Source organism: Odocoileus virginianus, unplaced genomic scaffold (assembly GCF_023699985.2).
Source record: "Odocoileus virginianus isolate 20LAN1187 ecotype Illinois unplaced genomic scaffold, Ovbor_1.2 Unplaced_Contig_25, whole genome shotgun sequence".
Lineage (NCBI taxonomy): Eukaryota > Metazoa > Chordata > Mammalia > Artiodactyla > Cervidae > Odocoileus > Odocoileus virginianus.
The window spans coordinates 290,186-314,451 of record NW_027224342.1 but is presented as its reverse complement, the minus strand read 5'-3'; the positions used below and the strand labels follow the sequence as shown (position 1 = coordinate 314,451).

Below are 24,266 nucleotides of genomic sequence, written 5' to 3'. Positions count from 1 at the left end.
TTTCTTCTAAAAGTTTTTAAGGTTTGCCTTTCACATTTAAGTTCTTAATCCATCTGGAATGGATGTAACGGTTCATTTCATATGGTGTAAATGACATAGGGATTCGTTTTCATTCTTTCCTCTCAGGGATAGCCGATTTTCCCAAACCCATGTATCAAATAGTTCATTTTTTCTTCCCAACTTGCAATTATAACTGTCATATATCAGGTTTTCATATATATGTATGAGTCTCTGTCTGGGGTTTCTTTTCTGTTTCATTGTCTAGCCCTTGTCAAGAGTACAGTGTCTTTACTATAGTTACATAACAAGTCATGATATTTGGGGAGTCAAATTTCTCCACCTGCTTTCTCTTTTTTATAGAAGCATCTGGACTATCCTTGGGTATTATTATTCATGTATGCTTTAGAAACAGTATGCCAAGATCAAGCTTGTTGGAATTCCACTGAATTTATAGATCAATTTGGGGACAGTAGAATCCTCCTATCTATGTTCATAGTTATGTTCATAAATGACTTATTTAGATTTTCTTTAACACCTTTCAATAAAATTTTACAATTTATTTCATAGAATTCTTAAATATTTTTATTAGATTTATTCATAGATACAATATATACTTCTGTTATCAGTATAATTGGTATAGTTTTAAGAATTATTTTCCTGATATGTAAAACTCTTGATGTATAAAAACCAAGTTGACATTTGTATACCAATGGAAGCTCCAAAATCACAATTACATTCAAGAAAAAAAATGATAATTTCCCCCTAACTTTATATGAAAGCATTTGAGGCATTAAAGGAAATAAAACTATAATTAAATTATAATCACTTTCTAATATAATTTATATATTTTTAAGCTAGAGTGAACTTAGACATTTTTCATTCATTGATATGAAAAATTAACCTGTATAGTTAAAACTAGATATTCTTTTATTTCTTCATATTTGGCTAATGTCTGTCCCTCCAAACAACACCCAGGACTGATCTCCTTTAGGATGGACTGGTTGGATCTCCTTGCAGTCCAAGGGACTCTCAAGAGTCTTTTCCAACATCACAGTTCAAAAGCATTAATTCTTCGGCGCTCAGCTTTCTTTATAGTCCAACTCTCACATCCATACATGACTACTGGAAAAACCATAGCCTTGACTAGACTTTGTTGGCAAAGTAATGTCTCTGCTTTTTAACATGCTGTCTAGGTTGGTCATAACTTTCCTTCCAAGGAGTAAGTGTCTTTTAATTTCATGGCTGCAATCACCATCCGCAGTGATTTTGGAGCCCAGAAAAATAAAGTCAGCCACTGTTTCCACTGTTTCCCCATCTATTTGCCATGAAGTGATGGGACTGGATGCCATGATCTTAGTTTTCTGAATGTTGAGCTTTAAGTCAACTTTTTCACTCTCCTCTTTCACTTTCATCAAGAGGCTCTTTAGTTCTTCACTTTCTGCCATAAGGGTGGTGTCATCTGCATATCTGAGGTTATTGATATTTCTCCCAGCAATCTTGATTCCAGCTTGTGCTTCCTCCAGCCCAGCGTTTCTCATGATGTACTCTGCATATAAGTTAAATCAGCAGGGTGACAATATACAGTCTTGACATACTCCTTTTCCTATTTGTAACCAGTCAGTTGTTCCATGTCCAGTTCTAACTGTTGCTTCCTGACCTATATACAGGTTTCTCAAGAGGCAGGTCAGGTGGTCTGGTAGTCCCATCTCTTTCAGAATTTTCCACAGTTTATTGTGATCCACACAGTCAAAGGCTTTGGCATAGTCAATAAAGCAGAAATAGATGTTTTTCTGGAACTCTCTTGCTTTTTCAGTGATCCAGCGGATGTTGGCAATTTGATCTCTCTGGCTTCCTCTGCCTTTTCTAAAACCAGCTTGAACATCTGGAAGTTCACGGTTCACATATTGCTGAAGCCTGGCTTGGAGAATTTTGAGCATTACTTTACTAGCATGTGAGATGAGTGCAATTGTGCAGTAGTTTGAGCATTCTTTGGCATTGCCTTTCTTTGGGATTGGAATGAAAACTGACCTTTTCCAGTCCTGTGGCCACTGCTGAGTTTTCCAAATTTGCTGACATATTGAGTGCAGCACTTTCACAGCATCATCTTTTAGGGTTTGAAATAGCTCAACTGGAATTCCATCACCTCCACTAGCTTTGTTCGTAGTGATGCTTCCTAAGGTCCACCTGACTTCACATTCCAGGATGTCTGGCTCTAGGTGGGTCCTGGGTGTTCATTGGAGGGACTGATGTTGAAGCTAAAACTCCAGTACTTTGTTTCCCCTAGGGGTTTGGCAAACTACAAAATGGAAGGAACCTGAGTCCCTAAATGACTCTATGAGGCAGAGCTGCCTGGGTTCTCTTTGTTATAGTACCTTAGCTTCCCTTAACTATTATGAGTAGGAAATTCCTCAAGAGAGGATAGAATTTAATATGGTACAATTTCACCTTACACATAGGTCTGAAGAAATGTAACTTTATGTTGTTGAGATCATCTGACTTCCTTGATTCCTTTTTTTCTTTTAAAATTGTAATCAGATGATTCTGTTTGTGGGTTTTTTTTTTTCCAGAAATAGTGCTTTCTTTTACTTGTTTCCACTTTTTCTCTGCCATTTGTGTTTCTCTTTTATGTTCAGTATTTCAAATACAGTTTGCATTTAAAGATTTTAAAATACCAAAACTGTAACTGAGTACGGTGGATTTTTTTCTGGTATGATGTTAATATTATACAATGAAATGTATAAAGTGTTGTCAATTTGATTATTGACACTATAATATGTTTACAAATAAACTGTGGTGTTGATCAAAAAAAAAAAAGAGGATAGGGGATAGATGTAAAGAAATCATATGTGTACAGGAGAAAGAATCCATAACACCTCAGTCCATCAGACAAAGGAGCAAACAGTGCTGGTGAGCAGTCGGGGCTAGAAACTCAACAACCAGAAAGTTCTGTTCAGTTCAGTTCAGTCCAGTCTCTCAGTTATGTCCGACTCTTTGCTACCCCATGAACCGCAGCACACCAGGCCTCCCTGTCCATCACCAGCTCCCAGAGTCCACCCAAACCCATATCCATTGTGTCGGTGATGCCATCCAACCATCTCATCCTCTGTCATCTCCTTCTCCTCCTGCCCTCAATCTTTCCCAGCATCAGGGTCTTTTCCAGTGAGTTGGCTCTTCACATCAGGTGGCCAAAGTATTGAATCCTTAACTTGGGGGTTCATGGATCAAATTCTGGAGGTTCATGAACTTGCATGGGGGAAAATTATCATTATTTTAACTAACCTTGTATGAGCTTCCCATTGCTGCTGTAACAAATTACTACAAACTTAGTAACTTTAAACAACACAATGTATTCTCTTAAAGTTCTGGAGATCAGGAGGACATTTGTGATTATGTTTAGGGTTCACCTGAACAATCCAAGATGATTTCCCATCTCAGTATTCTAACCTAAACACATTTTCATTAAAGTCTCTCTTACCATGTAAGGCAAAAGTCACGCGTTCTGAGGATTAGGACATGGATACCTTTGGGGGCCAGTATTGGGTCTACCACAAATCCCTGATTGAAACAGCATTTCCTTATATTATGAATGCAGACAGCAACTCATAGTAGTATTAGCAGTACCTAGGACTTTGTTGGGCTTCCCAGGAGGCACTAGTGGTAAAAAACCTGTCTGCCAATGCAAGAGACATGAGACACGAGTTTGATCCCTGGGTTGGGAAGATCCCTTGGAGAAGGAATGGCAACCCACTCCAGTGTTCTTGCCTGGAGAATTCCATGAACAGAGGAGGCTGGTGGGCTATAGTCCATGGGGTCACAAGGAGTCAGACACAACTGAGTACACATACGCACATGGGACTTTGTCACCAATAGAAATCACAGATACTCTCCATCTCATATTAAAATTATTGCAGATAGTTGGATTTATGGAAGTCATTAGACCCACTACAGATCTTGTTAGCTAATGCATTACTATAAATGTACATACAGTACAATTTCACAGACTTGATAAATACAAATGGCTTTCTTTTTAATCCTATATTTTTCACCCTATGCATTTAAACTTAAATTTGAAAGACTCTTTAGCTTCATCAAACTGGCATAACACTTATCATAAAACCTTCCCTACCTGCATGTCACCACCTACATGGTTAAAGCTTCTCTGGTTCTAGCCTGAAAGAAGCAAGAAGCATGGAAGAGACATATTCATCTTTAGACCTAGGCACTGAAGTCATGCTTAGTCGCTCAGTCCTGTCTGACTCTTTGCGACCCCATGGACTGTAGTCTGCCAGACTCCTCTGTCCATGGGGATTCTCCAGGCAAGATACTGGAGTGGGTTGCCATGGGATAGGTTACCCACTCTGGTATTCATGGGCTTCCCTGGTGACTTAGGTGGTAAAAAATCTGCCTGCAATGCAGGAGACCTGGAATCCATCCCCGGATTGAGAAGATCCCCTGGAGTAGGCACTGAAGGGACACATAGTATTTCTATTCACATTCCAGTTTCAAGAACATTAGCCTGCATCAGAATCCCCCAGAGGACTTGTTAAAACACACACGGTGGGCCCTAATCTCAGAGTTTCTTGGGTGGGGCCCAAGAACTTGCATTTCTAACCAACTCTCAGATGGTGCTGATGCTTTGAGAACCGCTGGTATGGAGCATAGTCAGACAGCCATAAATAGCTGCAAGGAATGCTGGGAAATGTGTAGCCAAGCAGTCATGTTTAAATATAGTGTTAGCCATACAGAAGGGCTCAAATAGAAGAACATGGGAAGAGTATTCAACATGTCTGGCAACAATTTTGGTTGATGGGACAGATGGATTTTAGTGACCAGCTGTTAGCCTTCACCTACTAAAGTCTATCTACTGCCCTGACCCAAGTCTCCTATGAGGTATGCAGAAATCCAGGGAGTCCCCCGCAGATAGAGATGCGCAGGGTAAGTTTGTATAAGTAATGGGGAAGGTGTCCTTGTCCCATTCTGCTAACCTTTTATGGTTGGGAGTATCCAGGAACAGCTCCAATGAGGCCTATTGGAGTGCATATTTATTCTTTGAGCTGTGGTCCCAGGAATAGTGTAGAAACACAGCTTTTGACTCATGACTCAATACTGATGGGTACCATGCCTGTATAGCTCAGGAGGGAAATCAGAATCCCCCACTGCTGTCATGAATATAGGAAACCCCACTAATGAGCTAGTGCAACAAAATAGTAAAGATGAAAGGTTGCAGGCCACCAATGAGACAGTATAACATAACCAAGTTAGTAGATGTCATAGTGGGAAGGAATCTACCATCCCTGAGGAAAGCTTTGATCTGAAGCTATTCTTTACACTGAGTACAGCTGTCCCTTGGTATGTTGACTCATGGTTGGTTGAATCCATGGATGGGAAACCTGTGTATAGAGCAGACTGACTATACTGAGTCATTTTATATAAGGGATTTGAGCAGCTGCAGATTTTGGTACCTGCAAGAGTCCTGGGACCAATCCCCCATGAAGACTGTATCAGATGATGGAACCTTTTGAGAGGTTCCATAATCAAGTCAGAGCTTCTCTTTAAATAGTCTATACGCTGCTCCAGCAACACTTTGATTCAGCCAGATGATCTGTCTTGAGTCTCTGTACTGAATGGCTTGGTACAGTAAACAGATTTCTAGGAACATCAACCTGGCAAGGATTACCCTGGGAGTTTGGGAAAGTTAAAAATCTTCTTAGCCTTAAATATTTCCATCTGCCAAATGGAGACTATATCATCTGTCCTCAGCAAGAGGCAGTTTGGCATATCAGAAAGCATGGGCTCTGTGGTCAGACTATCTGTGTGCAAACTGTAGAAATTGGAGGAAATGGCTGAATGTCCTTGGAAGGGAGCCTCAGTTTCTTCATCCCTAAGGTGGGGCTAATTATACTATCCTTACAGCATATGGTGTGTGCATGCTCAGTCACTTTAGTTGTGTCCAACTCTTTGCTACCCCATGGACTGTAGCCCACCAGGCTCCTCTGTCCACAGGATTCTCCAGGCAAGAATACTGGAGTGGGTTGCCATGCCCTCCTCCAGGGGATCTTCCCAACCCAGGGATCGAACCTGCATCTCCTGTGTCTCCTGCATTGCAGGTGGATTCTTTACCACTGAGCCACTGGGGAAGCCCACAGCATATGGACGGAGGCTTCAAATCGCATTGGTAAAAACATTTAGCCCAGTGCCTGATCCACTGTAAACACCCAACTCTCATTGGTGACTTGCCTCTTGCTCCTGTGCATGTTTTACTTGGGGAGAGTTTGGGTATATCATTGCTGTAACTCAAAGAGTAATAAGAATTTGTTGAAATCTGCAGCATAATAATAGATGTATTTAGGGCAGCAAGGGATTAGCTATGACAATAATAACCCATATATAGGAATTAAACTCCAGAACATGGAGACAAAAGAGAACTTGAGTTAATGTGCTTACTAAGGAAGAAAGACATTTTTTTCCACCTCCCACCCCCCCCACCCCAGTGCAAGCTATTTTCCTAAAGACTCAAATAAGGAGGGTAAAGCTGAGGTTCTCTGACATAGAGGCTGAGCACTTCCTACTCCTTTTCTTAAACCAAATCTAATAGCTGGGCTTTGTCCGAGAAACTTCATGAACTGTAATTGTAATTTCAAGAATCACTATACCAAGAGCCCTTGAAACCACTAATGGAGAGAAATTTGGGTCTTTTTGTACATCCTGCTATTTCCTTTCATATCATCAAAGATCCTTGTAGGAATAACAAACAGTTGTTTGGATTCTGGTTGCAATGGCCCGGACCAGAGGCTAGAATGCACTCCTCTGCTTGCAGTCTGGCTAGAAATAGTCATACAAGAAAGGAATTTTTTCCCCAACAAGCTCTTTAAGCCTCCCATGCTGGACTTGATTAATTCAGGAGAGCAGCATCCAGGAAAATGCTTTTCATTCCAGTTAAGCTCTTTCTGGCTCTGTCTCTTTTCCTTCCTCAATTCAAGCAGTCTGAAGACGCACTTTCTAAAGCTTCCTAGTCTCTCTCTTACAGGAGAGGAATGCTCAGTCCCACAAAAGGAATACAGAAATGATTCCTTCTAGATGGCTTTCGACTCAAGGGATTTCTGTCTTTCAGTGTCTTCGGAAGGTGAAGACAATTCTAATTTTTGTGGCATCGGAAAAAAATGGGGCAGATATCCATTAGTGGTAGAAAATAGGAATAATGACGATGACGACAACAATCGCCACAAAGCATGTGTAGGGCAACATCATTTTCAGTCTGTATATTTCTTCTAGACTAATTCCCACCACCCACCCCCACCCCCGCAGGCTTATGTGCCCAGTTTGAGTAATAATATGTCCTTGGTGCTGAGCAAAGCAGGTTGATTTCATCTAGTCTGCTCTCTGTGTTCCTCTTGTGGGAGGGCAAGATTGTAAAATGATGGTGGGGATAGTAAATTTTTGTTATTTATTGGCAGGACTTTCTATGCCCTTTGCTAAAAGCTCTCGTTGGGAGAAGCCGGCAGCAAGGAGGAAAGTATTTCTTTAGCATAGTTGTCATTTTTCAGTGAACGGAATGTAGTTAAAAAGGTCATAAATGCTGCCTCTATCTATTCACAGAGTAGTATCATTACAAGTGCCAATATTTCATATTGAAGTTAAAATCAATTAATTCTTTCAAATTTCCTGTTTTCGAGTAAGTGACTAACGCTTTCATCATTATATTAATTGTAGTCTCTGCAACCTTTAGGGACGTATTTAAACATGAGCACCCTGAGGATCACGAGTGGCAGCACGTGCTTCCCAAATTACTGAAAGCTGGTTTCATATCTGGTTGTAAAAATACAAATCGGCCTCTTTTACTCTGTGTCGGCTCAAAGAGCAGCTGCTTATGATATAAAAAATATGACGGCTGGCTGGTTTACAGCATCCACTATAAATACAAGGATATTTTATTCATCTGAAGAAAACCATGAATTGGATCAAGACAAGTTAGAAGAAAAAACAGGAGTTTAGATTTTAGTGAGTGTCACAAAACATATCCCAGGTGGAAGATTTGAGCCCTGGGCTGCTTTTCTAGCAGAAGCCCCTCTCTCTCACACCAAAACTGTCCCCAACATGTGGGATTCCCCAGAGCCACCACCATCCCTAAAGATTCATCTTCTCTCATAGATGCTGAGGCTAGTAGGCAAAGGAGGAGCTATTATTCTTATCTACAGAAGAACTGGAATCATGGATATTTCCTTACAGTCAGATTAGTGAAAGACACCTGAGGTATTATCTAGTACGAATGCCCTTCACGTTGGGAGGCATCATGTCAAAATTCCCCAAAAGTGAACTGCCAATATTAGTGTCCACAAAGCCCCTGTATTATAAGTCGAGCCATTTCTTTTCAGGACATCAGAATATTTGTATATGAGGCTAAAGTTTGATTCCCTATAACTTTACTGCATTGGCTTTAGTTCTGATTTTTCCAGCCCCACATATTTAATGAGTTATTTATATACTGCCTCATTCCATAGAGGATTTGAGGCGACTTACAACTAATAATATGCACAGGGTATCCAAAGAGAAAAATGAAAAGTTGAGACAATCCGGTAAAGAGAACATGAGGGTTAGAAATTCATACACCAGGAGCCACATTTAAACCAGAAATATCTTTTACCAGGTCTTTTAGAGTTGTTGGAGGTGGCCGCCAATGTGATTCCGTATCTCCTAAAAACCCGAGGGAAGAGACATGGAAGAAAGGCTCCATGAGAGCAGAAATATGTGTCTGTTTTGTTCCCTGCTGAGTCCTCAAACAGAGAACAGAATGTAACATAGTGGATGAGGTCCTTGACAATTTTCCTACAATGGGTCAAAGAATGAACTTCCTCCACTGTTTTTCATAATCATATTCAATATAGGCAGAAAGTACAAAGGCTGAAGTGCTATTCAGTAAAAAGGAATTCTACAAGAGGACAAAAAGTGAAATATAAGTCGAAAAAGCTTTAACTCCAAGTTTTTCAGTAGCACAGGTGTATACTCCTAGAAGCTTATGTCTCCATCAGAGACAGAAATTAAATACAGATTAAACACCCTAGGTGCTAAATTTACTATAATTTGGAGTTGGGGAAAAAGAAATCAAGAAAAGAGATGGGTCCATCGTTGAAACCCTTGCTACTCAAAGTATGCACAGACCAGCAGCTTTGGCACCACCTGGGGACTTGTTAGAAATTCAGGATCTCAATCTTTCTTCCAGAACTACTCAATTGGAACCTGCATGTTAATGATTTCCCCAGGTGATTTGTATGCAGAAAAGTTTGAGAAGTCCCTCTTCAATCCATTATTTTTTATATTCAGAGTCATATGGATCATTTGTGGAGCAAAATAGAAAATTTGCATAACTTTTAAAAGATAATATGAGAAACCCACTAATGACTGGCAGTTGGGGCCACACCTCTGGATGGGTCAGGAGGTTATAGAGTGCAGGCTGTTCTGTCCTTAAAGATAGAAGTGTTGGAGAAGATTGCGCTGATTTGCTGAAAAAGATCTAAACTCTAAGTATTTAAAGACTGCTCTGAAGTCCTCATCCTCTCCTCACTTTGGTTTTTGGGTTTTTTTTTATTGAGTGTACAAGTTTGTCTGCCTTTAATCATTCTTCAAATCATGGCATTATTGACAGTGGCATCTTAGCAGACACACTGTCTGGAAAACAATAAGTCTTTATAGCATTTGCTGATTGTTCATTGTTGTTCAGTCACTAAGTCGTGTCCAGCTCTTTGTGACCCATGGACTGCAGCATGTCAGGCTTCCCTGTCCTTCACCATCTCCCGGAGCTTGCTCAAACTCATGTCCATTGAGTCAGTGATGCCATCCAACCATCTCATGCCTCTGTCACCCCCTTCTCCTCCTGCCCTCAATCTTTCCCAGCATCAGGGTCTTTTCCAATGAGTCAGTTCTTCGAATCAGGTGGCCAAAGTATTGGAGCTTCAGCATCAGTCCTTTCAATGAATATTCAGGGTTGATTTCCTTTTGTTGTTGTTCAGTAGACTCAGTAGTGTCCCACTCTTTGCGACACCATGGACGGCAGCATGCCAGGATTCCCTGTCCTTCACCATCTCCCAAAGCTTGCTCAAACTCTTGTCCATTCAATGTTTCCCAGAATCTGGGTATTTTCCAATGAGTTGACTATTTTCTGTGCCACCAGGGAAGACTGATTTCCTTTAGAATTGACTGACTTGATCTCCTTGCTGTCCAAGGGATTCTCCAGAGTCCTCTCCAGCACCCCAATTGGAAAGCATCAATTTTTCGGTGCTCAGCCTTCCTGATGGTCCAACTCTCACATCCATACATGACTACTGGAAAAATCATAGCTTTGACTACACAGACCTTTGTTGGCAAAATGATGTCTCTGCTTTTTAATATGCTGTCTAGGTTTGTCATAGCTTTTCTTCCAAGGAGCAAGTGTCTTTTAATTTTGTGGCTGCAGTCACCATCCACAGTGATTTTGGAGCCCAAGAAAATAAAATCTGTCACTGTTTCCACTTTTCCCCCATCTATTTGCCATGAAGTGATGGGACAAGATGCCATGATCTTAGTATTTTTGATGTTGAGTTTCAAGTCAGTTTTTTCATTCTCCCATTTTGCCCTCATCCAGAAGTTCTTTAGTTCCTCTTCATTTTCTGCCATTAGAGTGGTGTCATCTGCATATCTGAGGTTGTTATTTATCTTGGCAATCTTGATTCTAGCTTGAGTTTCATTCAGTCCAGCATATGCATGATGTGCTCTGCATATAAGTTAAATAAGCAGAGTGACAATATACAGCTTTGAGGTACTCCTTTCCCAGTTTGGAACCAGCTGGTTTTTCCACAGTCGGTTCTAACTGTTGCTGCTTGATCCGCATACAGATTTCTCAGGAGACAGGTAAGGTGGTCTGGCATTCCCATCTCTTTAAGAATTTTCCACAGTTTGCTATGATCCACACAAAAGCTTTAGCATACTCAATAAAGCAGAAGAAGGTGTTTTTTTTTTTTTTAATTCTCTTGCTTTTTCTATGATCCAGTGGATGTTGGCAGTTTGATCTCTGTTTCCTCTGCCTTTTCTAAACCCAGCTTGTACATCTGGAAGTTCTTAGTTCATGCTCTGCTGAAGCCTAGCTTGGAGGATTTTGACCATGACCTTACTTGAGCATGTGAAATGAGTGCAATTATATGGTGGTTTGAACATTCTCTGGCATTGCCTTTCTTCGGGATTGGAATGGAAACTGACCTTTCCCAGTCCTGTGGCCACTGCTGAGTTTTCCAATTTTTTTGGCTCATTGAGTGCAACACTATAACCACATCATCTTTTAGGATTTGAAATAGCTCAGCTGGAATTCCATCACCCCCACTAGCTTTGTTCATAGTAATGCTTCCTAAGGGCCACTTGACTTCACACTCCAGAATGTCTGGCTCTAGGTGAGTGGCCACACCATCGTGGTTATCTGGGTCATTAAGACCTTTTTTGTATAGTTCTTCTGTGTATTCTTGCCACCTTTTCTGCTTCTGTTAGGTCCATGCTGTTTCTGTCCTTTATTGTACCCATTTTGCATGAAATGTTCCCTTAGTATCTCTAATTTTCTTAAAGAGATCTCTAGTCTTTCCCATTCTATTGTTTTCCTCTGTTTCTTTGCATTGTTCACTTAAGAAGGCTTTCTTATCTCTCCTTGCTATTCTCTGGAAATTTGCATTCAGTTGGGTATAAGTTTCCCTTTCTCCTTTGCCTTTTGCTTCTCTTCATTTCTCAGCTATTTGTAAGGCCTCCTCAGATAACCACTTTCCCTGAACAGTATGAAAACATGAAAAGATATGACACCAGAAGATGAGCCCCCAGGTCAGTAGGTGTCCAATATGCTACTGGGGAAGAGTGGAGAAATAGCTCCAGAAAGAATGAAGAGGCTGGGCCAAAGTGGAAACAACACTCAGTTGTGGATGTGTCTGGTGGTGAAAGTAAAGTCTGATGCTGTAAAGAACAATACTGCATAGGAACCTGGAATGTCAGGTCCTCAAATCAAGTTGAATCGGGCATGGTCAAGTGGGAGATGGCAAGAATGCACATCAACATTTTAGGAATCAATGAACTAAAATGGATGGGAATGGGCAAATTTAATTCAGATGACCATTATATCTACTACTGTGGGCAAGAATCCCTTAGAAGAAATGGAGTAGCCCTCATAGTCAACAAAGAGTCTGAAATGCAGTACTTGGGTGCAATCTCAAAAACAACAGAATGATCTCAGTTCATTTCCAAGGCAAACCATTCAACATCACAGTAATCCAAGTCTATGCCCCAACCACTAATGCCAAAGAAGCTGAAGTTGAAATGGTTCTATGAAGACCTACAAGACCTTCTAGAACTAACATCAAAAAAAGATGTCCTTTTCATCATAGGGGATTGGAATGCAAAAGTAGGAAGTCAAGAGATCCTAGGAGTATAGTTTGGCCTTGAAGTGCAAAATGAAGCAGGACAAAGGCTAACAGAGTTTTGCCAAGAGAACACACTGGTCATAGCAAACACTCTTTTCTTCCAACACTTCGTTTTGTACTCAAAGGCCAAATTTGTGTGACTCTACACATGGACATCACCAGACAGTCAATACTGAAATCAGATTGATTATATTCTTTGTAGCCAAAGATGGAGAAGCTCTATACAGTCAGCAAAAACAAGACCTGGAGCTGACTGTGGCTCAGATCATGAGCTCCTTATTGCAAAATTCAGGCTTAAATTGAAGAAAGTAGGGAAAACCACTAGGCCATTCAGGTATGACCTAAATCAAATCCCTTATGATTATATAGTGGAGGTGACAAATAGATTCAGGGAACAAGATCTGGTAGACAGGGTGCCTGAAAAACTATGGATGGAGGTTTGTAACATTTGCTGATTACCATGGTGTAAATAAATAATCCCACCATAGCCTGTTTCAGGATACCAAGGGGTTAGCAACCAGTTCACAAAATTCCTGAATACCTAGCAATTTCTAACAAGTGAGTACCAACTAGTTCCAGTGTACCATTAGCTCTAGACCCTTTTCCACCTTGGCTACCTGTCCCAGATCTACTGCAGTTTGTCAGCCTGCCATGATTTGAGTACAAAAACCTAGACAGAATTTGGCAGGTACCAAGTGCAATGGAGTTAACCTTCCCATTATACTATAATTAATGTAGTCCAAGATCACATTCAATCCTTGGCAGCCAGGCACACTTTGGCTCACAATGAGTTTACAATAAAATTCCCTGATAGCTCAGTTGGTAAAGAATCCACCTGCAATACAGGAGACCCTGGTTCGATTCCTGGGTCAGGAAGATCCACTGGAGAAGGGAAAGGCTACCCACTCCAGTATTCTGGCCTGGAGAATTCCATGGACTATATAAGTCCATGGGGGCGCAAAGAGTCAGACATGACTGAGTAACTTCCACTTTCACTTGCAAGACTCCCCCTTTATCACCACCATACTAATGCTGGTCTGTGTCTTTTTCATACTGTTTTTGTATAGTTTGATTTTAAACAAAATATATACACTTACATGCATCCTTATTATATTTAATCTTGTTCATTTTAACTCTTCATTCTACCTTGTGGATAACCCTCTGACTTATGAACATGTCACTGGCTATGGAATCTTTTCATCTCTGCTCTGCATTTTCTACACATTCACTGAGCTTTCCTCATAAGAGTTTATTAGAGTGTTTAATAAGAAGTATAATAGGACAGGGTTAAGAGGAAGACTCTTACAACAGTACTGGAATCTAGCTCAACTTGACATTCAAGACCAGATATGAATTCACATATCTATTCTATCACCTCTTTGCTTCTCATCCACAAAAATATGATAGCCTCATTTAATAGCCTGCTGAGATCCAGATATACTATATCTAAGTCATTCTTCTTACTGGCAATTTTAGGAACACTATCCAGATGAGGGGAAGAGGAATTAAGTTTGGTTTTAGAAGGATTTTTTAATCACTTTCCATTGTAACTGTTTCCAAATCAACTGTTTAGTAATGTACTTGTAATTTTTCCAGGGACCAATGCCTAGCTCAGTGACTTGGCACTACGGTGTTTCACTCAGAATCGGAAGGTTTCACCCATGCAGAAACCCAAGCAAACTGGGAGGGGCTGATCCTTGAAATTAGACTCAGGCACTGGGATGGATGGGGAGTTGGAAGTGATCTGAGTGACTGGAGGAAGCTCTGACCCATGGGTGCAACATGGTGGGTGGAGAGTATAATTTCACACAATGCTTTGGCAAAGCAATTGTTGTCATGGAGGTCTCTCAAGAGGTAACAGGGAACAGAAACAGTAGGCAAGTAGAGGCAAGGAGAAGGTTCTGCACAATGACCTGAAGAGATTGGGATATAAGAGTCTTCTGTCCACGAGTTGCAAGCTAGAGCACAAGAACAGACTCCAGTACTTAAATGAGGGACGCCTAATGCAAGGAATTATGGGCTTCCCTGGTGGCTCAGAGGTTAAAGCATCTGCCTCCAATGCAGGAGACCTGGGTTCGATCCCTGGGTTGGGAAGATCCCCTGGAGAAGGAAATGGTAACCCACTCCAGTATTCTTGCCTGGAGAATCCCATGGACGGAGGAGCCTGGTAGGCTACAGTCCACGGGGTCGCAAAGAGTCGGACACGACTGAGCGACTTCACTTTCACTTTCACTTTCACTTTCAATGCAAGGAAGGATCCAGGACCCCAAACTGAGGCATAACGTCAGGGTGGGGATGGTAGCCAACAGGATATGGTGGTGGACTACAAAGCTATTAAGTTAGGACTTCTCTTACTGAAATCATCTATTGTCTCAGAGCCTAGCTTGGGCTGAATTTTTAAGAGGATATCACATGATTCCCAGCCACAGGGAAAGAGAGAATAAGAGGGCACAGAAGTAGGCAGATACTGAAATTTTAAATCTGTGAGCAGCATGGTGCAAAGCCAATTCAAAAAATTAGACTTCAGAGGCGAATCCTGGCTCCACCATCTACTGGCAGTATTTCTTGGACAGATTATTTAAACAGATTATTTAACCCCTCTTTTCTCTGTTTTCTCATCTGAAAAGTGAAGACAGTATTAGTAGTTACCTCATAAGACTGTTGTGAGGAACTGGTGAAGCCACATTTGTAAAGCATTCTGAACCAGTGCCTGGCACCTAGTAAGTACTACGTACGTGTTTGCAACTGGTATCATTTGCCTTTTCCAACTGGAAAAAATCTGGATATATGCCAATTCACTAGTGTTTATTACCTTCTTCATCATTTTCCTTGTAACCAATAGCAGTTCTGTTATCTCATCTCCTTATTCTTTCAATGATCCCAGATATAATTTGCCCAGGAATCAAGATTTTTAAATTCAGTTAAAGCAGATAAGAGATTTTAAAATATTGTTTAATATCTCTTCACTTCCTCTTAAGCCTTGTATGAGATCACTGCTGAAGTCTCACATATGAATCTGTCTGCTTCCCCCATTCCTACTGTAAGATTATTTTTCTTGATGGAAATTGAAATTTGGAGGGAGATAGTCAATAAGATTTCAGGACAAAAGAGCCTTTTGAAGTCATGGAAAGTGGCCTTGATAGGTAACTAGAAGATCTGGTTTTGAATCTTGCTCTCTGACCCGGCAGTCTGAGTGTGGCAAGTGCCTTAACTTCTCTGGTTCCTGCGTCCTATTTGGTCAGAGAGAGGGTTTTGAATGAGATATACTCTGTGTCTGCTGGGTCTGCTGTGGTAGTTACTCACCAGGTGTGGGTACTGAACCCTTGAAATGTAACAAGTCTGAATTGAGATATGCTAGAAATGTGCAATACCACATTTTGAAGATTTAGTGCCAAAAAGAATATAAAGTATCCCATTAATATTTTTTATATTGATCATATCTTGAAATGAGAATACCTTAAATATATTGTGTTAAATTAAATGTTATTACAGTTCGATTCACCTGTTTCTTTTCACTGTTTTTATGTGGCTACCAGAAAATTTAAAATTACAGAAGTGGCTCACATTATATTTGCATTGAACAGGGCTGCCTTATGGTTCCTTTTTGCTCCCATCATATATTATTCTACAATATTCTGATTGCTTGTCTTGCATCGGTGGTGTTTTCTGAAGTCTGAAATGACAGCCAATGGGATGAGGTAGAGTACAATTTCTAGTGGCATTCTTGTCTGATTTTTCTCCCTGTCCCTAGCCTTGGCTGGTAAGAAGGGCTCAGTTCCTGAAGATGAATTACTAAACACAATGAAGTAAAATCACCATTGCCTTTTCCATTGCACAGAAATGTCAGCTGTTTACTACCGTAACTCACTCTGTTCTAACTTTCAAAAAAATGTAGCAAAGGCATTCACAACTTAAATCCCCAGTTAATTTGAATTTGAATAATTAAGATTACTTGAAAAATGGTTTGGTGGCGACTGTTGCAATCCCATGGACAGAGAAGCCTGGCAGGCTCCAGTCCATGGGATTATCTAGGCAAGAATACTGGAGTGGAAAAATATCTTGCAGTTTATATCTCGACTTTCATTCTGGACTACCTACATGAGGATAAAAATATTGAACTTTGCTTTTAGGAGCTTGAAAGTATTACAATGGTTCTAAAAACATATAGAGACAACTTATTTATAGTGACACCTGAGGAACACCTTAGTTTCCCTTCAGTATAATCTTGCTGGGCCAAAATCACTTTATAGCCAAGAAGAGTGATTATATTTTTTTGAAAAGAAGTTCCTGCCAAAATCACTGAGGGAATTAGTGGCAGAAATCAGTAACAGCAAACTAACACCAAGAGCGAGAGTGAGGACAAGAGCTAGTAAATGAGAGAGAGGAAGGGAAAGAGAAAGAAACTACATTTCTAAAAGCACTAAAAATAAAAAATTTAAAATTAGACTAAAAATATTCAAAATAATACAGGCCAGCACAAACCTGAATTCTCAGGAGGGCTAATCCAATGTTTATGATTTATAGTCCCTAAGAAAGACTACATTAACATGAGCAATCCCATATTCAACTTATATGCCTGATGTCACAGGACTTGAGACTTTGGGTTTATCATTGACATGATGGATATGCAACCAAGATGCTTTACTTCCTGACTCTTAAGAGAATAAATGCTTTTCCCTGAATTTTCTTTAACCTATTGCTAAAATTTGTTAGACCCAGCCATGATAAATAAAGACTATATTACAAAGAAATAACACTTCCAAGAAGAGAGAAATGAAAAGAACACACACACACTTTAAAAAAAAGCCTAGGCATTAAAAATATTCTACTATGAATCTATAAGTTTTTATTAAATCACCATCATGACAATGAAAATTTATGCATCTAAATGTATAACAGACATTACACACTATTTTGGAATATTTTCACCCCTGTAGCTATGAATGATGAGTATGTAGGGAGAAATAATGCCTCAGCAGCGAGTAATATATAGGTTTGTGTCATAAAACAAAATATCAAAACAATTTCTTGGTTTCTCCAAATAGAAGGCATTTGGTTTGTGAATCTGGGTTGGGGGTAAAAGTTAAAATGGGGAAAGGAATAGAAATAGAAAACAAGGGCCTTGAGGACTGAAAATGGTGGCCTTCACACCTTAAGGTCTTGCATGAAAAATAAAATGGCTACACTCTTTTAACTAACATAGACTTGGCTAAGGCTGTCCTGCTTTCTGGGATTCTGATTCAATAAAGTCTGCCCGAGGAGCTGCGACCTTCTGAACATTTGCCACACGAAAAATCAAACAGGTCCTCTAACTCACAGAATTCTGTTTGCCACAGGACAGAGCAGTGGGCACTCTTGGTAAAAAGCACTCTAGGTCCTATTTAACCTTTGAGAACTGTTCGCCTTGAATTATTTGCATGGATGGCTATTGTTGTCATAAAGCTCATTTTGTTTGCTTTTTAAAATAATTTCATCATCAATGACAAATTTTTACATAGCATTTGAAGGGGTAGGATACCATCCAAGGATCTGGGGTTATAAAGAGAAAGGAGACACAGTCTCAGTATTCAAGGAGCTTATACAGTAGTTGGGGAGAGAATCAATTGAGAGCCACAAATATATAAGTAGTAATATAAGCATGGTGGGAGGCCAGACTTGTGTCTCAGTGGGATTCAGATGTGCATGGGCATGACTGCCAGATCGGTTTGGTGGGCTCACTTGGAAGCCTATTTGCATGGGTATTGAACAGCTGCTTTTAGAAAAATCCCTCTGCAACAGGACAAAAAGAAAAAAAAAAACCCACAAATAACATTTTACCAGTAACAAAGCATAAGGGAATAGTGTTCTGAGTAAAACTCACAAGTTATACTGTATTTAACCCAGCTCTAAGGAAATGTCACTTGGATTCTAGGAAGAAAGAAAGCTGTAAGTAAACATTTACTTTCACTACAACTGTAGAATATTAGAGAAAGAGCATGCCTTGAGACCCTTCTAGCCGAGTATAACACATGCAGACTGTGGTAATCATTACTGCTATTCTCCAAATATTTCCTGCTCTCCGTTTTCTGAGCAAATTAGTTGGAATACACTTCCAGTTTGGGTGAGCCTGGTGACTAATTTTGGTATGTGGATGGACATGTGGACATGGGTACAAAGTATGAAGATCCACAAGATCCACCAGAAAGCATCAACCACGGACAAGGCACTGAACAATTAAGCTGACAAAATGACCCCGGCAATTGATGCCATCCAGCTTTTGTCATTGGCCACCACAGAACTGGCACAATGGAAACAGTGGAGCAACAATGGTGTCAGAGATGGAGGTCACATGGGGGCCCAACAGGAAGCTGTTATTGCCACCTCAGTTGCCTGACCTGTTGGCATCATAGGCCAATGCTGAGCCTCCGATAAGGTGCTTTTCCTGAAGGAGACTGATGGGCCATGTGATAGCAACTGACATCATTTGACTCCTTTCCATCCTGGACAATCTAGCTGTTCATTTTCACAGAAATACTTCTTTCAGATATGAGCTTGCCTTTTCTGCCTGCAGAGCCTCAACTAACTCCACTATTCAGAGGCTTACAAAATGCCTGACTGCATAAAACATAGCATCTGACCAGGATGCTTCATTTCACATGAAGGAGGTGGGGGAGTGGGCTCATAACCATAGGAGGCACCGGTTGCATTACACGCTGTACCATTCAGAATACAACTGGCCATCATAGAGTGCTAGGATTGCCTGCTGAAGTACAGCTGAAGTGCCAGCTCAGAGGAAAGACTTGGCAAGGCTGCAGTGCCATTCTCCAGGACTCAGTAAACACACTGAATCGGAGGTGTTGATGTGGCACTACATCCCCCACAGGAAAAGTCTGTGGGTAGGTGGATCAAGAGATGGAAGCAGGAGTGATTTCACCTGACGTTATTGCCAGTGACCCACTGGGGGACTTTGTGCTTCCCATTCCTTCAACTTTGGGCTCTGTTTAGTAGTGTGTCCAAAGGGGTCATACTCTTGCCACCAAAGTCCCCCTTCAGAAGACATAGCGAGCTCTGCCTGTCCCCCTGCACTCCCTGGGTCCTAGGGCCAGCAAGCAAATAGGGAGTCATCATCCTCCAGCGGCAACTGACCCTGCTCAGCACAAAAAGGCTGGGATCCTTTTATCCAGCCAGGGCAGGAAGGAACACACGTGGCAGTCCCTGGGAGCACCTTGTGGTACCCCCTTACCTGACTCTGATGGTGAACAGACATGTGCACCAAGCTCAGTCTGAGAAGAGAACAGTCGCCAAGGCTTAGGCTCCTCAGGAGCAAGGGAAAGCCATTGAGACCAGCAGAGATGGTAGCTGAGAGTGAAGGGCATTTAGAAAGGATGGTAGATTACGAAGGCAGCAAATACCATTTGCAGTCCCAAGTCCAACTGCAACATTGGAGACTGGAGTTCCTCACATTAGTCTCTCTCTTGTAAGTTTCCCCTCAGGAAGACTCACTGGCCCTAGGCTAACTGCTAGCTCCTGAAACCTGAACAGAGAAGTGAATTTGTGTGTCAACTACAAAGGGAAAAGCCTGAATTGCCTAGAACCATTTCTCTGTCATCCCCTCCCATCAAGTGAGATTACGGAGATTTGATTCTGACCTCAGGTCTTCAAGGTCATTCAACGCAAGAACCCGTCTTCCGTACAGCTGCTTCCATAGAGATGAAGTTATGAGACCAAATGTGCTTTGCCTCCGTCTCCCTAATATCATCCTGAGCGGTGTATTGCTCTTTTGTCACCTATTTTAGCACCCTTATCTCTCTTCTCTAGTTATTCTCTTCAGCACTGACTCACAATTATGCATGTTGATGTTGTTCAGTAGCTCAGTCGTGTCTGACTCCTTGCTATTCCATTGGGTGCTGCAGGCCAGGCCTCCCTGTCCCTCACTATTGTGCATATTTTATCCTAAATTATTCTGATTGTGGAAAACATATATGGAGGATCTGCCTTTACTTCAGTTTATCTTTAGGATTCAACAACAGCCACCCAGAGGCACTTGGAATAACCATGCGACCGCTGCCACATGTACTTTATCTTGCATATGTGGCAGTGATATATGGGTTAGAGTTCAGGTTCCCCAAGCACAACCCCTCCATGGCCATTTGTGACACTTGCCACCTGCCCCCAGACAGATACTATGTGTATATGGGGAAGTGTGTCTTTATCTGGGAGGTGGATATTTGGATCACTCTCTGTAGAAGTGAAGCAGTTTCTCACGATATTGCTCCATTTCTAGATCTGAGTACTAAAGTAATTCTCCTCGATGCAGGGTGATTGTCCCCAACTGCCCGGTAAGAACTAGAGATAAGGCACCGGTCGTCCAAATTCCATGCAAGTCGCCCTGTGTGGGGGTGAGGAAGCATTCAGTGGCCTGGGTGTTGGAGACTGGGAAGTGTTCAGCAGGAAGTCCCATTGCAGGAGATGATACTGGTGCCTGAAATGATGGACCAGTCAAAACTGTAACGAAGTATGGACAGAGGTTCAAAATAGCAACAGAACACTTCACCATATACTGGGTCATCAAGTCTCAATAAATTTCAAAGGATGCAAATCATTCAGATTCAGCTGTATATTCTTTGATCATAGTGATCTTAACACTAGAAATCAATAAGAAAAAGATTACTAGGCAATTTGCAACTGATTGAAAGTTAAGCAATACACTCCTAGATAATCCATAAGTCAAAGAAGAAATCACAATGGACATTAGAAACATTTTGGATTGATGATAAGGAAATACACTGCCTATCAATGTATCATAGATACAATGTATCAATGTATCTATGTATCATACAATCTTTCAATGTATCATAGAGGGAAAATTATAGTTTTAAAAATATGTACTAGAAAATATAGGCTGAAAATCAGTGATCTATGCTTCCATTTCAAAAAGTAAAAGAACAACAAATCAAATCAAGAAAAAAGAGAAGGAAGGAAATAATAAAGGAAATCAGAGAATAGAAAATAATAGAGAAAAATCAATGAATCTGAAAGTTGGTTCTTTGTAAAGATTAATACAGTTGATACAATAGAGGATGTCAGGAAGCTTTCCAAGTCCAGGGACCAGACTGGAACATCAAAGTTTGGGTAACTGCCAATGTCACAAAAGGGAAGAATGGATAATGAATAGGGCCCAGACTATTCTATCAGCACATATTAGCTGCTCACTTGTGTGGTCAGTCAGGTTGTGGTCCACAGGTGGTCAACCAAACTCCATGCACAAAGGTGAACAGGAGATCAGTAGCCAGCAGGGAATCAGCTCTTGAGCTGAAAAACCATCTCATATTAGAAGCAGAATATGTGAGGGTGTTTATAGGAGACTCCACCATCATCTGTGCTTGGTAAGTGTTTTACACTCAGTACTGGAATTTATCTTACTAATTTCACAAGTATTAATCATTTTTGTGTTGTCCGTGTACAGTATGAGTAGAACTGTTCGCTTTTCTGTGTTCACATTTGTGCATCAATAAGGATGCATGGATTCAGAAGCACAAGCTGGAATCAAGATTGCCAGGAGAAATATCAATAACCTCAGATATACAGATGACACCACCCTTATGGCAGAGAGTGAAGAGGAACTAAAAAGCCTCTTGATGAAAGTGAAAGAGGAGAGTGAAAAAGTTGGCTTAAAGCTTAACATTCAGAAAACTAAGATCATGGCATCTGGTCCCATCACCTCATGGGAAATAGATGGGGAGACAGTGGAAACAGTGTCAGACTTTATTTTTGGGGGTTCCAAAATCACTGCAGATGGTGACTGCAGCCATGAAATTAAAAGACACTTACTCCTTGGAAGGAAAGTTATGACCAACCTAGATAGCATATTAAAAAGCAGAGACATTACTTTGCCAACAAAGGTCCATCTAGTCAAGGCTATGGTTTTTCCAGTGGTCATGTATCGGATGTGAGAGTTGGACTGTGAAGAAAGCTAAGCACCGAAAAATTGATGCTTTTGAACTATGGTGTTGGAGAAGACACTTGAGAGTCCCTGGACTGCAAGGAGATCCAACCAGTCCATCCTAAAGGAGATAAGTCCTGGGTGTTCATTGGAAGGACTGATGTTGAAGCTGAAACTCCAATACTTTGGCCACCTCATGCGAAGAGTTGACTTATTGGAAAAGACCATGATGCTGGGAGGGATTGGGGGCAGAAGGAGAAGGGGACGACAGAGGATGAGATGGCTGGATGGCATCACCAACTCGATGGACATGAGTTTGAGTAAACTCCAGGAGTTTGTGATGGACAGGGAGGCCTGGTGTGCTGTGATTCATGGGGTCGCAAAGAGTCGGATACGACTGAGTGACTGAATTGACTGACTGACTGACTGACTGAAGGATGCATGGGTTTGCAAGTAATGGAAAGTGGTCTCAAATTGACTTAAACAATGAGAAAATATATGAGCCTGATCACAAGGTGTCCAGAGTCAGGACAGACTTCAAGCACCTTATTTTGTATCTCCAACTCCACTTTGCTTTGTCCAACTCTGTGGGTTGGCCACAGCAGCTCCAGATAAAACATGCAGACACAACAAAGTCCAGGTCAAGAGTAGACTTCTCTCTGTGTGTCTCCTTTCCAGTCTCCAAGGCAGAATTTCCTCTTATGTTTCATTGGCCCAGAGTGGGACATATGGGACATTTTCTTGGGCTCCAAAATCACTGCAGATGGTGACTGCAGCCGTGAAATTGAAAGACACTTGTTCCTTGGAAGAAAAGCTATGACAAACCTAGACAGCATATTAAAAAGTAGAGACATTACTTTGCCAACAAAGGTCTGTCTAGTCAAAGCTATGGTTTTTCCAGTAGTCATGTATGGATGTGAGAGTTGGACTATAAAGAAAGCTGAGCACCAAAGAATTGATGCTTTTGAACTGTGGTGTTGGAGAAGACTCTGAGAGTCCCCTTGGACTGCAAGGAGATCCAACCAGTCCATCCTAAAGGAGATCAGTCCTGAATATTCATTGGAAGGACTGATGCTGAAGCTGAAGCTCCAATACTTTGGCCACCTGATGTGAAGAACTGACTCCTTGGAAAAGACCCTGATGCTGGGAAAGATTTGAAAGATGCTAGGAAAGGTTTGAAGGCAGGAGGAGAAGGGGATGACAGAGGATGAGATAGTTGGATGGCATCACCGACTCGATGGACATGAGTTTGAGCAAGCTCTGGGAATTGGTGATGGACAGGAAAGCCTGGCGTGCTGCAGTCCATGGGTTCGCAAAGAGTCGGACACAACTGAGCTACTGAACTGAACTGAAATTAATTACTGATATGGGATTGCCATGATTGGTTCAGACCAATTTTCAAAAAGACATTTTACTCAAGTATAATGAACCTCAAAATATGTCTATAGGTTGATGCACTTTTTTTTTTTACAAACTGGGTCCTTTATAACCAGCACTAGAAAGCATTTTAAACTTTGTGCAAGGGAATCCTTTGGCAGTGTGGTGAAGCCTAGGGACCCTTTTAAAGAATTCTTTTAACATAAAAAGTAAAATAAGAAGAATAAAAATAAATCCAGTTATCTACAAATGGCATTACTAGCATTTTAATACATTCATTCAGGTTAATTAACATTAATTTTGTCATTCAATAAATTCATGATATAACAATATGTATGCTTCTTTATCAACATATTAAACAACAAAATCTGGTAGTAGATATAATTACTATAATAATTCTGAATTGCTGATGAGCATAAAAGATTCCACTAGTGCCAGAGTCATATTATATATATCATATATAAAAGCTCCTGCTAATATACTTCTGTGGTTTGTTGCCCACATTTATAATTAAAGGAAAAGCTACGTTTCAGTTAAAGATTAGT

General features: G+C 40.9%; 1 non-coding gene across 1 annotated transcript; it reads left to right on the top strand.

Moving 5' to 3' along the window:
- Positions 1-14,444: 14,444 nt before the first annotated feature.
- On the top strand, positions 14,445-14,516 carry TRNAW-CCA (transfer RNA tryptophan (anticodon CCA)). Its single transcript has one exon. It is a non-coding gene; the product is annotated as a tRNA-Trp (tRNA).
- Positions 14,517-24,266: the final 9,750 nt, after the last annotated feature.